This window comes from Pleurodeles waltl, chromosome 4_1, assembly GCF_031143425.1.
Source record: "Pleurodeles waltl isolate 20211129_DDA chromosome 4_1, aPleWal1.hap1.20221129, whole genome shotgun sequence".
Lineage (NCBI taxonomy): Eukaryota > Metazoa > Chordata > Amphibia > Caudata > Salamandridae > Pleurodeles > Pleurodeles waltl.
In genome coordinates, this window is record NC_090442.1 from 761,380,835 (window position 1) to 761,395,303 (window position 14,469).

The window sequence follows — 14,469 nt, forward strand, 5'->3', positions numbered from 1 at the left end:
CCTCGGTTCCAAAAATAGACCAATGAGCCCCCTGCACCCCTGGATGAATAGGAGGAACCCCGAAAGGAGAGTAAATGGAGTGGGTGGGTAGTATGCTGGGTTACAGATAGCCTCTCCCCGCTTCCCTGGGCTGAATTAATGTGTTGCTATTTTTGGAGCGCCAGTGTTTCCAGGGGAAACCTAATGACGCAATGACGTCAATGCAGGTCAATAGCAGACTGGAGGAATTGAGCGCTTGCATTAGAATGGGTTTTATTTTCAGAAAGGAGAGGGGCGCTGGGTGTATTTATATCCCAGCGCTGGGGTGGGGGCGTGTGTACCCTGGGTGCAGAGTGGCAGAGATTTGGATGGAATGTTATCCTGTTCTAATTATAGTCTGCGTGGGCGTCTAGAAGGGGGTGTGGCTGGCAGCGTCCAGCAGAGGGGTCCCCCGTCTTCTGCAGAAGGAAGGTGCGATGTGCGGATGTGGAGAGGAGGCTCCCGCATTAGAAGCCACTGTTTGATAGAAAGAGACGGAGCCGTGTCGCAGATCGAGGACCTCTGACGTGCAGGTAGGGCAGGGGGCAGACGGCGTGGTGTCACCCGGCCTCTCTCCTCGTCTTGTGTGATGTATCCTTGAATGTCCGATCACCCGCTCCCGGATCCTTGATCCTTTGTATTAATGTATTTTCCCCTACATTTCTAAAGACAAGCGCAACTTCTCTCAATGCGGTGTTGTTAATTACGCCCCCTATAGGTAAGGTTAATACTTTGGCGACCATAAAAGCCACTGACTCTTCCCTCCACCAACACTTGCCCCTTCTCATCTGTGCAGTGCACACGGATAAGTGCATGCTCTGTTTTTGTCATCGCCTACGAGTAGTTTCAACTTGTTATTTAAGACTATACGTACACTAAGAGGGGAGGTTTGGTTAATCGGTTGCGCCATCGTCATTTAAAAATACACGATGTCTAAGTCTAGCGATAAATGCTTGGAGCAGAAGTCTGCCCTTCTGTGTGCTTATATCCGCTTGGCATTCATTGTGTGTCGGTGCCTGTGGTTGGTTATGTGTTTGTTTTTCTTTTAAGTTGTGGCTTGAGTTTTCATTATGACTGAGTGGGTGTAAGATTGGGTGTATTTTGTTTGTGACTTCCTGCGTCACTCGTGTTAGTCTGGTATGTATGCAAGAGCATGCACTGATGTCGGAGTTCTTGGATGAGTAGGTTTCTGTGGTTTCTCATGGGTGCATGTGGCTGCGTTTGTGATTACATGTATGTGTTTGTGTCTGTATGTGCTCATGCTTTCAGGTATCACTCTTTTAAATTTAAAGGCTGTGTGAGTTTGTTTATTGTTCTTGCCGTGTGTGTGTGTGTGTGCGTGTCAGAAACAGACTATTTCTATTGAAGTGTGATTTAGTTCATATACTTTCTATGCAATTGGTTGTAAGAATATTTACAATTGTGTATACGTGTGCCCCGTGTGAGTCTAGTCTAAGCTGTGTAAGAATCTGCATTTGCGTGTGTTGTGCGACAGACAGATCCTACACATTTCTCTGATTCTGCGTCTATTTATACCTTCGTGCATGTGCGAAAGTGTACACGTCGTTTGTATCACTCTGTATCATGTCTGTGCATGTCGGAGTGATTGCAATTGTGTGTATGCTTAGTTAGTGACGTGTGTGCTTTCGTGTGTGTGTGTAAACGTGTGTGTTGGAGAGAAAAATGGGGTAGTGCGTTCCTGAAGTCAACATTTGTATTTGTGAGGGTGTCATTTTAGATGCGGGTGCGAATGACATGGGGTAAGACTTTGCATGTGGCAATATGTGTGTGTGTGTTTTTTAGCTAGGTGTGTGAGTAAGATCTGTGGGTACCAATATATGTGTACTTGGGCGTGTTCTTCTAGTAGTGGATGTGTGTGTGTGTCAGAGAGACATATGTGTAGACAGGCCTCTGTGAGTACCTGCGCCATTGTTTGTGTGTGTGTGTGAATGTGTGGGAAAGAGGAGAGAGGCCTCTTTGGGCGCAATGTACATATGTGCACGCTTTTGACTTGGTGTGTAAAGCGAGACAGATGGCATGATTGTGAGAAAATAGGTGCGCGTGTGAAGATTGGAGAGCCAATGAGAGAATGTGTCTGTTTGCATAGTATTGTGTGTTGAAGGAAGATAGAGAGACTGACTATCAGTTTACAGTGTAATTCGACAAGCGCAGCGCGCTTCATTTGCGACTGAGACGGTTTATGCAATTGCAAGGAACGCTCTCCATCTTCTGCTGTGAGCCCCAACATCAGGCTGCGTCGTGTATACCAAACAGAATGACCCTTCGGACGAGCAACTTTCAAGTGATTTGCTTCTTAGACCATATACCTGCAGCCAGTGACACATGGCACAACATTCCAGCGCGCGCCACGAGCTCTGTCTTCATCGACCCCACACATGGACCTTCACTTGCCATTGCACGCCACACGAGGATCATACATTGCACCAATACTGAATCGAATGCCTGGAAGGAGACCGTTTTCTAAACGCCAGAACAGGCGCTGCTTGAAAACTTGTTTTGTTTACAATGCACGTTGGGCTTCAACCTAATAAGGGGGCAAATACTGCGTGACGTGTTTTCTCTCAACAACATCTTCTCTCAGTGGTCCTTCGAGGGCCAACGCACTGGGTCTGGAGTCCTACTCTTTGAAAACACACCGGGGCTATTGATGGTGGTTTTCAATCGATAGTCCCTAGCTTTTGGAAAACCACATTTCTTGAAATAGACTTTTAATCTACACTCAAAATCAGAACTATGGAGAGGGTAGAGGAGGCCTGGCATGCACCCAGCACTGCAGTAGCGGCAGCTTCTGCGCACGCACAGTGTGACCGCCTGTACACCTCGACTTCTATGCCTGTTGGCATGTTCGTTTGGGTTTGGATGGGCCAGGGTGGGGCGTTATCACCTTTCCTAGTAGTTCAGTTGCTTCTCTCCGTTGAGCTCTAATTGCCCGCTCCATTTCCCCCCTTTCTGTCGTGTTGCATTTAAAAACGCGGGCGATTTTTTCGGGGTGGAGGAGCACAGCAGGTCTCAGAGATCGTTCGACTGGTAGGAGGAACCCTACACTGGCGATGCTGTTGCAGAAAGAGCAGGCCACATAGCTTGACTTTTGAAGAAGGGTCTGCATCTTCAAGATAACACAGTGTGGGCGAGGGCTCGAGGGACAACTATTCCCAGAGGCTGGGCTACTGCTAGAGTTTACAGAAGGCCAGTACAGTAAGCAGCATCGGGAACACGAGGCCCCAGACTACAATTGATAGGCCCGGACATGAGAAGAGACACCCTTATGTGCAGGAATGACAGTACGTCATGCTGGCTGTGTTATGTGCACGATGGACAGCAGTTGTCGAGGCTATGCTATCTGAAGTTTCAGGAAAGCAGCAGCCCTTTGCAGACGCAGGAGACACGAGTACACGTGGATAACTGTGTAAGAGATCAGGTGGTCTCTAGGCCTTTCTTGTATTCTAGGGGAGCAGCAGTCCTAGGTTTCAGAGTCTGCGCTATGTGCAAGAACGTAAAGCAGTCCATCAGGTATGTTCTGTGTTCAGCTATCTCTAGTGGAGATTCTGCTAGAGACAGGGGGCCGGACCTGGGTAGGGGGTGATGTGCGCCATAAGGACAGCAGGCGCCAACGACTGTGTACGGCCAGCGCCCTTTCAGCACCGTGAGCGGAGGACAGCTCTCGAGCTGCTCTCCTCTCTAGGGCGTTTCCTCTTCCACGTGACCAGCCTGGTTACAAGACCCCGTCACCCTTGTTCTCACAGAATGGCAGACGAAGGTATATATTTTAAAGGATTCCAGAACGTGCTTGAGTGGACAGAGACTAAACCTTTTTGGACCTCACCGACCATCAAACCATCCGATGAGGAGATCGGTCAATTTATCCGGAGGGAGAGGGTTGCGTGTTTTTGTGGGTGGCCGTGTGCTCCGTCGTGTGCAAGGACCACTGATATACGGTCTTAACCCCTTGAGAGTGTTTAGATCTCATACAGCGGGGCCACTTTCGGTCAATTGTTCTCTCTGGGAAACTTCCAGATAACTCGAACACGATAGGAAGATAGCAGAGTGGCTACAGTTTGACCTGCAGCATTTAGGTTGGTTGTAGTTGAGACGCGACGGCGTCTAGGCTGCCACCCTGCAGCAAGAAGACTTATAGCTCACAGACTGCCTTCGGCCTTCATTCGGTCTTCGTACAGCCGAACTCGCAGCTTATGTATTGCCTGCAGTTTTTTGCTACCTAGATGACGCAAGACACGCAGCTTCTAACCTACGTAATGAGTGGTCTGCTGAAACCGACGGTTCTGAAACTTACTCTAGAACACGTACGCGTTGTAGAACGTCAGCGACAGGCCACTCGTATTCAAGATCAGCCATAGTAGGACTTTAATGTTTCACATTCACTGCAGATGCTATATTCCCCTAAGCAGAGCATGCAGGCTAGAGACTGTTGAACAGTCCCTGGACACAGCAAGTCCTGGAGGTTCTCTGCTGTTCTCAGGTTCTCGACTAAATGCAGTTGTGGATGCAGACTCGGTTATAATTGCAGCAGGGGACGCACGTTCTAGACTAAATATACCTGGGACTGCATCTGACTGTTAAAGACCTTTGCAGCCAGTTTTCGCTGCACTTCACACCCTCTGCAACGGGCTTTGCAAAATTGAAATTTCTACCTCATACACAACCCCTCACTCCTTACCGCCCACGCCACCTTTCAGGACTGGCAGGGCAGCAGACGCCTCCCATCCATTCCCATGGGCAATGCAGCGACAAGAACGTGGTATGCCGACACTCAATGTTGCTATTAGTGAGTGGAGGATGAATATTTTTTACAAATACCTAAATCTGCTGCAAAGTCTTAGGTGGGTTTCAATGAGCAACATATAGCGTTCCGGACATTTTTTAACAGCTCAGACTGATTTATGTGTTTTATACCCACCACTACCGGTGCACGCAGAGTTTTACCTTTGCTTTCTAGTGCTCACAGTAGGCTGTAAAAGAGAAGGCAACATATTGAATGCAGTAAGCAGTGTGCGCGTGCATCACGTCATCGTCTAATAAAGGGGATGTGAGCAGGAAATATATTAACTGCACCACGCACTGTGTGCGTGGATGACGTCTTCGTCTATTCAAGTGGACATGCACACCCCTCCCCAGCTGTGCAGGTCGCTCAGCTCCGAGGCTCTGCTGGAGCCCTTGCACAACACCTCTGTACACTACACGCCTTGTGCACTTGGTCCACAGGAACATTGGGTTTAACGTGATGATTCCACTTCTTGTCTGGAGGTTTATACCTCCTTCCCATGTTTTGCACACTGTACTCAGATGGTGGCCAGTCCAAATTGCGCTGCAGTTTTCAAGAGCACATCTTGGCTACACGCATGGCAGGGTTTCCAGGGGAGTCCATGTTCAAGTTTGTTTGCCTTCTTGTCTTTCAGTATTACTTCCCGAAGAAGAGAACGCTTTTTTAAAATAATTATTTTTCTGTCGGTTTGTGGCAGTATTTATCCCGTCTCTGTGCATCCCAATCGGGTCGGTTTAAAGGGAATGAGGCACATGAAGAGGACGTAATGTGCCCAGGATCACACGAGCTGCCACTTAGGAATCTAAGGTCCATATTTATACTTTTTGACGCAAATCTGCGCTAGCACAGATTTGCGTCAAAAAGTATAACGCCGGCTACCGCCATTCCAACATGCCCGGCGGGCGTCATATTTATGGAATCACGGTAGCCGGCGCTGCGGCCTGATTAGCATCAAAATAAATGACTCTAACCAGGCAGCGGAGGTGTAGGGAAGACTGGGGGTTGTGCATCAAAGAATGGTGCAAGTCAGGTTAGAGTCCAAAATAGTGACTCGAACCTGACTAGCGTAATCTTTTGACGCACAACCCCCATGGAAATGACTCCTGTCTTAGGAAAGACAGGAGTCATGCCCCCCTGCCCAATGGCCATGCCCAGGGGAACCTTGTCCCCTGGGCATGGCCATTGGCACAGTGGCATGTAGGGGGGCCCAAGTTAAGCCCCCCTATGCCACTTCTACGTAAATAAAAAAAGACTTACCTCAACTTACCTTCAGGGCAGGCGTTAAGGGACCTTTGGGCTCATTTCCTTGGTCTCCGACCATGGAAGCAGTCCACAGGTGCCCTTCCCTGCCCCCAGGGACACCCCCTGCCACCCTCGCCCAACCCTGGACACCCATGGATGGGGGGACCCATCTACGGTAAGTAGAGGTAAGTATTTTTTCTTTCTTTTTTAGGTGGCATAGAGGGGCCTAATTTGGGCCCCCCTACATGCTACTGTGCCCAATGACCATGCCCAGGGGACTTCGTCCATTGGGCCAGGGGGCATGACTCCTGTCTTTGCTAAGACAGGAGTCATTTCCATGGGGGTTGTATGTCAAAAAATGACGCCAGTCTGGTTAGAGTAATTTTTTTTTTTTACTCTAACCTGACATGCACCATTCTTTGACACAGAACCTCCAGTCTTCCCTACGCCTCCGCTGCCCGGTTAGAGTCATTTATTTTGACGCTAACCAGGCCGCAGCACAGGCTACCATCATTCCTTAAACATGATACCCGGCTGGCCCGTTGGATGGAGGTAGCTAGCATTAAGCTTTTTGACTTAAACCTGCACTGGCGCAGGTTTCCGTCAAAAAGTATAAATATGGGCCTTAGAGTCATTTTTAAGGTCCCCCCTCCCGTTCGTCATTTTTGCACGGGAGTATAAATAAGACGCAAATGCCTTTGAGTCAATTTTTGCACGGGAACGCCTAACTTGCATGTCATTAATGTGAGGTAGGTTTCCACAGTAAGAAAATGACTCTGACTCCATAAATTTGGCGCTAGACGGGTCTAGTGCCAAAGTATAAATATCGAGTTAAGTTTGCGTCAAATTAGTGTAAAAAAAAATGACGCAAATCCGGCGCAAACAGAGTATATATATGCCCCCAACTTTCATCTGCAAAAAAAATAGACGCAGATGGCGGCAAGAGTGTACGGTGAAGGCCGTTCCCCTCACTTGACACCTCGATGAGAGAAAATGTGCCGTAGCTTGCTGTCCATTAACACCGTCTTCGGAGTACTTTTCACATCTCTGTATCGGATCGCTGAGGCCTCATTGCATTTTCACGGCAGCATTACAGTTTTCATAATGCAATAAATTGGATACATTTGCGGGTTTAGATGACTGCACGTGGGCGCTATTTCCTCTTCACCTCTCTTTCAGTAAGAGAGAGGCTCTAGCAGTATGTTCCACCACTGGACTAGGAGTATTTTTCTGCCTCACCGTGGTCACAAGTGTCCTGTATTCTTATTAAATAAAAAAAAAACAAGGCCTCTTACATGCACGCAGGCACGTAGAGACTCAGATAAATAGCATTCACTTTGAAGGAGCTGGCCTCTCATAGTCACTCACAGTGGCCACTCCGTTACTCTGGAATTTCCGAGGTAGACTGCAGGCCAGGGGGCTGCTTTCAGAGCTGGATGGGCTGCCAAAACCCAACTGTGCCCCTCGCCCCATTCTAGACGGTGTATTTCCCAGTGTGTGCCGATTCTGGGGCCTAGTTCTGCACCTAGGGCCCGCTCTGCAAATTGCAGACGACGTCAGAAGGAGCTTTCTACTCCTGTCGTCTGCAGTGGTAGCCAGGTCTCTAGTGTTCAGCTGTTTTTGACGGGTGTGGAAACTGGAAAGTCCCCTTTTAGCGAATGCCGGAGCGCAACTTACAACTTTTAGCTGGACACAAAACGTGCAACCTGCAAGTAGCGTAACCAGTGTGCTATGATCCCTAGTGCAAGGAGTTTAATAGGCCCCTCTTTGCATTATAAAAGACAGTGTTGAGTGCCCCCTCCAAGGACTGCGCCTCCTGCACAAGTGAAAGCTGCGCTCCTCGCGGCTGCTGCCCACTATCCGCAGGAGGCTAGATTTTGTTCAGCATCTGTCTGTGTGGACAGCGCTATCAAATTCATGGCGGCGACAGGTGTGAGAGTTTTCAGTGACTCCTCAAACATGTACATGTTGGATCAGCTCACTTACAGTGCCTATACCAATGGATAGCTCTGCCGAAATACTTGCACCGAAGCGCATGAAGATGTATTTACCCTTTCACATGAATACATGGACAACACTTCAAAGCGTAACGCAGTACTAATGCGGGGCAAGCAGTCTGATCTGGAATCCTGCCACTACATTATTTAAGATCCACTTGCAGCCCTACACGCGGGCAGATCTCCAAAAATACGTCACAACTCTCCACCTCAATCTTCCTCATGAAGGAAATTGCCTCGATCGCACAAGCGGCCAGTAAACCTCACACCCCCTCATTTACTCTATTGCTTCACCTGTGCGTGTGCACATATCTCCGTGATACCTCTTTCCTCCCTATTAAGGACATTGTTTCACCTTACAAGCCGACGGGACCGCGTGAAGGGCATTGCCTCAGGAGCACACTCGAGCAGCTCTCCGGGATGTCTCACGCCTCCCCTTGAAGGACATTGCTTTAAGTATTGTCTCACCTGGGGAACCTCTCGGGATTTCTCCTCAAGAAGGGCATTGTCCGTAAGCTGGCAGGAGGCCTCAAGTCTCCTCATAAAGGGCAGTGCTCCACCTTTGCAAGCGGATAAGTCACCTCATGAAAGCCATTGCCTCACCTGCATAAGTGGACAGGATACCTCACACCTCATGAAGGGCGTTGTCTCACCTGAATAAGGAGACAGCTTTCCGGGGCCATTACTAGCTTGACATGCGTAGCAGCTTTTCCCCAAGCCATTTCTAGTTTACCGGGCTGCTCATACGTGTGCATAAGGCGATGGTTTCACTCCAGAGCCTACACCTGCCTGGCAGCTCTCCTAGGCATCTAACGCCATGAACCTGTCTTTATCAGCACTTTTACAGGTGGACAGCTCCCAAGAGTTCTCAACTCATATAAAAAAAATAAAAAAAAATAAAAACAGATCCCTAGCGGGAGCAAGCCTACGAAAAAGGCAAATTCACTTGTTTCCTAACACAACAATAGCGAGTGCAGCTCCCTTGCCAACCATGTACAAGTGGGCAACTACGTCGGAACCCTCCCACCTCTGCCTGTGAGAGGAGCCTTAACTCAGAACCCTCAGAAACTCCAGCTATCCAAGTCCCCAGGTGCCACTACACAGGCGGTCAACGGAGAATCTTTCCCGAGGTCACCATACCTCTACACCTGAGAGCAGCTTGAGTGCAGCACCACCACAACTTAAGGGCTCTCCCAGCCTCTGAATGGACGGCTGACGCCATCTCTCCATCAGAGCAGTACATACCTCATCGGGTAGTGAGAGGGCAAAGGAACTCCCAGGTCCCCCAAAAACATTTGTTCGCGTTTTTCTGCAAGCACCACTGTCCGATACTTTGTCTCTGTCAGTCAGAGATCCCAGGATAAAAACTTCAAGAGTGGAACTGACCTTTGTAAACTCGAGGTGATGCCCTTCATGGGGACGCACCCTTCCCATGTATGCTGGCGAGGCAATGTCACGCATGTGGAGAGGAGTAAGGTCTCCCAAAGAGCTCTTTGTTCGTGCAGGAGCATAATTATTCTAGATGAGTTAATGTTAGGCTAGATTATAAGTATTCCACAGAAGAGACATTGGCTGGCACTCGGTGGGTGAGCACCAAAGCTCATCCCCTGATTTCCTACGAGAGATCGACTGAAGGGATGAAAGTCCTTGCACTGTGAGGGCAAATGCACCGACCTGCTTCAGTTCTACACATTTCGGCTGACTCTGCTTCCCCAATGGAGGTGATATTGAAGCACACAGGCGTTACTCATGTGAGTTTTTATGGCTTCCAGGAGATCACATGTGTTGGAAAATAGCCCTCTCTGAAGGGTCACCCCAAACTTTTTGCCTCCCATCTCCATTTTTCTGATCTAATCTTTTGCTGGTTTTAAGGACTCCGCACACTTTACCAGTGCCAAAGCGCTTGTGCTCTCTCCCCTAAACATGGTAACATTGGCTCATTACTAGTTGGCATATTTAATTTACCTATAAATCCCTAGTAAAGTGCACTAGAGGTGCCAAGGGCCTGTAAATTAAATGCAACTAGTGGGCCTGTAGCACTGATTGCAGCACCCACATAAATAGCCCCTTAATCATGTCTCAGGTCTGCCATTGCTAGGCCTGTGTGTGCATTTTCACTGCCACTTCGACTTCACATTTAAAACTACTTCTCAAGTCTTAAAATCCCTCTTTCTTCCATATGTCACCACCAAGGTAGGCCCTAGGTAAGACATAGATCACGGTGGTATGTAAGTAAAAGGCAGGACATGTACTTATGTGTTTACATGTCCTGGTAGTAAAAAACTCACAGGTTCATTCTTCACTACTTTGAGGCCTGCTCTTCTCATAGGCCCGCATTAGAACTGCCCGTATATACGTTTAAGTAGTAGATTCTGATCTGAAAGGAGTAGCCCCGTCATGCTTAGTATTGCCAGAATGGTAATAGAAAATCCTGCTTACTGGTGAAGTTGGATTTTATATTACTATTTTAGAAATGCCACTTTTAGAAAGTGGACATTTCTCTGCACTTTCTGCCTTCTGTGCTTTACAGCCTTTCTCCAATCCAAGTCTGGGCTGTGGTGGTTGACAGCTCCCCTTGACCATTCCACTCTGACAGCCATAAATACAGGACACTCAGTGACATCTGCATTCCTCTGCATACTGGATGGGTCTCCTAAGCCAGGAAGGATGGAGGGGCTCTCACACTTCAAAGGCCAGTGGTCTCACCCCACAGAAAGCACTGATAAACCCACACAGGGATCCAGGCAGACAGTTCTGGGTTGAAAGGGGACCTTGTGCACTTCAAACCCACTCTTTGAAGTTTCCCCCACTTCAAAAGCATTTTTGTGTATGTATACTGGGTCTGTGACCCTCCAAAATCAGACTCCTCCATATCGACAACTAGACTCTGTCAGAGGGAGTGCCTGGCTGCCCAAAGGGCTCATCTTGACTGCTTTGCTGGAAGGACTGCTGCCCTGCTTGTTGCCCTGCTGCCTGCTGGCCCCTGACTATGTTGGAAGAACTGTGGCTTTCCCACAAGTGCTCGTCAAGGGCTTGGATTGAGCTTGCCTCCTGTTGTGAAGTCTCAGGGGTACAAAGACTTCACTCTGACTGATTGTGGTCCCTACTTGGATAAGGTTTGCATACCTCTGCCAACTAGAGACCCGAGTTCTAACAACGTGGCTCTGTTGAGTGGAGGTTCACTCAAACTGTGCCCCCACCGCCAGAAGACAGCGGTAACCTGATAATGCTATGCAGAAGAGCCCTGTTCAGGGGGCAGGACCATAGACCCCTAGTGAGAGCCTACCAATGCCTGTTGGAAACCATGTTTAGTCGCCTGCAGTTAGCACACTTCATTTCCCTTGATGTACCTCCTGTGCTATGTGGATGGTGCCTTCTGCTGAGACAGACACAAAGCATGTGACGAAGGGTGGTGGATGTTCTCACTTCACTGTCCTCAAAGTATCTGCAGCACCTGTAAGAGTGTGACTTCTAAGCTGCAAGGCACTTCAATTCCAGAGGCCTGCTCTAGAACAGTGCAGTGCCTAAAATTGGTTAGGTTGCCCAGGCATCCCACCTCCATTGAGTCCTCAGCTTCCCCATGGAGGCAGTACTCTGTAAATTCCTTGATTTGGAAAAAGTCCTTGGTCAAAATCCCGTAGAAGGAGTTCACTTGGGGGAAAAGGCCCTTAAGCTCCTTTTTTATCTCTGTAGGGGCTCGGTTGGGGCGTTGATCCACTTGAGAAGGCCCTCTTGCTGTTCATTGCTTAGAATAACAGGAGATGCATGGCAGATCCTGGAGCACAGCACCAAGGACAAGTCCAGGTTATAGATGTCCGGATCTGCACGGAAATCCTGCCCAAGGAGAGACTGGGTCCTGCAGCCCTGCTGACCTGGACCACACCAGAAGCATTTGTAGCACACCTGCATCACTAACTGGTGGATGGCCGAGCTGAGACACAGAAGGAATACACCTCCTGGTGAACCCACAGCACCCCCTCGACCTGGCTCATGCAATCAACTAACAGTTTAGGCACAAGGTTCTGTCTGAGCCCATGGCCCCGGGACTGAAGTGTAACCTGAAACTGTCTTCTTGATCTCAGAAGTACAGATACCAGCATGATGCAGCATTTAGTTCTCATGGTTAGAAAGTTAAATTGTAACCCAACACTAAACTGAGTAGTACAATGTCCCATGTGACACAAAACCGAGTTCTGTACATTCCTTTGGATCCATGGGCACCCATGTTTCTGGAAAATCATAATTTCCACAGTGGTTACCATAATGTGTATCAGCTGACAACCTGAGTAGATATGAAGTGACCTGTGAGTTACTGTTCATCTTTGTGTCTAGTCACCTCATTACTAGCACTAGAAATTGGAGGAGTGTTGTACTCTAGTGGCCTTAGACTTTGTCAGTTTCTCTTTGCCAAACATTAGTACCCTTTCTTTTCAATAATATATGATCCATTTCACCTTTGGGTAGCGAGATATATGGCTCATAGCATTAACTCTGCAGCCAGCACTAGCTTAAATCCGCAGAGCTGCCACCATTGAATAGAGTTTGAGGCAGAAACTATGGGCCTGATTCAGATCTTGGCGATATTACCGCCAATCCGTCGTGACCGCAAACTCAAAACCACCATCAAGTCGATGGTGTTCCACCTGCTGTATTTAGGTGTATTACGCCTGAGCTGCAGACCGTCACAATGAAGTGCTCTACCTAGCTGTCAGACTGGTCAGTTTCCACGACCCTATTTAGATCTTACTGTCCTGGAGGCAGTGTACTGGTGGCGGATTGCTGATGGAGGGAGACGATTGCAGGAGTCATTGGTCATTGTAAAATGGCAGTGGCTATCTCATACAGGTGACACACATACACACACTGTACCCTAGCCAGTCAGTCAGTCAAAAAGTCCTTATTCAGCAAGAACTTTGCCATAAAAGCACAAATAATACACAATAACTCATAAAACATGAAAATGACTAAAATAGCCCACAATAAAGACAACTATTAAAATTCTGCAGTGGGCACTTACAAGAGTAACAACTTGTACCGCTTCTCACATACGAATACCAGATCTAATAAAATTTAGGACTGCAAGGCATATTTCCATAGAATCAAGTTTCTTCAAAAAACATTATTGCTGATCGATAATCTTTACTTGCAGACAATTTCAAACAAGTAATTTAAAAAGCTTTCTTTGAAGTGTTGTATAAAGAACAAAATAATATATAAAGTGACTAGTGCTTTGTTTGGTAAAGTGGTTGCAGTACCATGGGGGAAGCTGATGCACTCAACCGCCCTGCATAGGTAATGAAACCTTAAAATAAATCAAGAAAGTGTGATAAAATGTATTTGTAAACCAAGACAAATAAGGCTCCATGTCAACTGTTGTCTCAATTGGAATTTATACCTCCACTGTTTTCAATTTTGCAAAATTTTGCAATCTTAAAGACCTGGGAAATTCGGCATAATGTTCCTTTATCAGTGTCTTAGCATCCCGTCTACTGTGATCTGAAACCAAAAAGAGATCTAGATGCCCTGTCTCCACCAAAAGGGTTTTCACGTACTTTAACCATGGTAACTTTCCCATGTCTTGTAGAGTTTAGTAATCGCTTATACAATCTCTGGTAACATTCTCGGCAGGATCTAACCAACATTTCGCCCACAGTAACAAGGGTGCTATTTTAATCTGATCCTTCACGAAGGTTAAACTCAATTCCTCATGTGAAATTGAGTTAGCAGGTTTTTTTCGGGATAGCCACTTAGCGGTGTGCAAAACCATTTTCAACTCGCTGCAAGGGCTCTACGCCTTGATAGCCCCAAACACCTGCTACCTAGGTACCTGCAGAAATGCATTTTGCTTTAAACAAATTAAGGGGTCATTCTGACCCTGGCGGCCCAACGACCGCGGAAGCACCGCCAACAGGCTGGCGATGCTTCCGGGGGCATTCTGACCGCGGCGGTAAAGCCGTGGTCAGAAAAGGGAAGCCGGCGGTTTCCCGCCGGCTTCCCGCTGCCCCAGGGAATCCTCCACGGCGGCGCTGCAAGCAGCGCCGCCATGGGGATTCCGACCCCCTTCCCGCCAGCCTGGTTCTGGCGGTTCTCACCACCAGAACCTGGCTGGCGGGAACGGGTGTCGTGGGGCCCCTGGGGGCATGGGCACTGCATGGGCCCCCTAACAGGGCCCCACATTGATTTTCAGTGTCTGTGTGGCAGACACTGAAAATCTCGACGGGTGCAACTGCACCCGTCGCACACCAGCAACTCCGCCGGCTCCATTCGGAGCCGGCTTCCTCGTTGCTGGTGCTTTCCCGCTGGGCGGGCGGGCGGCCTTTTGGCGGTCGCCCGCCAGCCCAGCGGGAAAGTCAGAATGACCGCCGCGGTCCTTTGACCGCGGTACGGTCTTCTGGCGGTTCCCGCCAGGCC

The 14,469-nt window shown here is 48.4% G+C and overlaps 1 long non-coding RNA gene across 1 annotated transcript in view; it reads left to right on the forward strand.

The window, feature by feature from the left end:
- The first annotated feature begins 274 nt into the window (after positions 1-274).
- LOC138288576 (uncharacterized) overlaps positions 275-14,469 on the forward strand; it is a 155,630-nt gene continuing 141,435 nt past the window's right edge. The window contains exon 1 of the long non-coding RNA XR_011202469.1: positions 275-551. This is a non-coding gene — a long non-coding RNA (uncharacterized lncRNA). The remainder of the gene's footprint in view (positions 552-14,469) is intronic.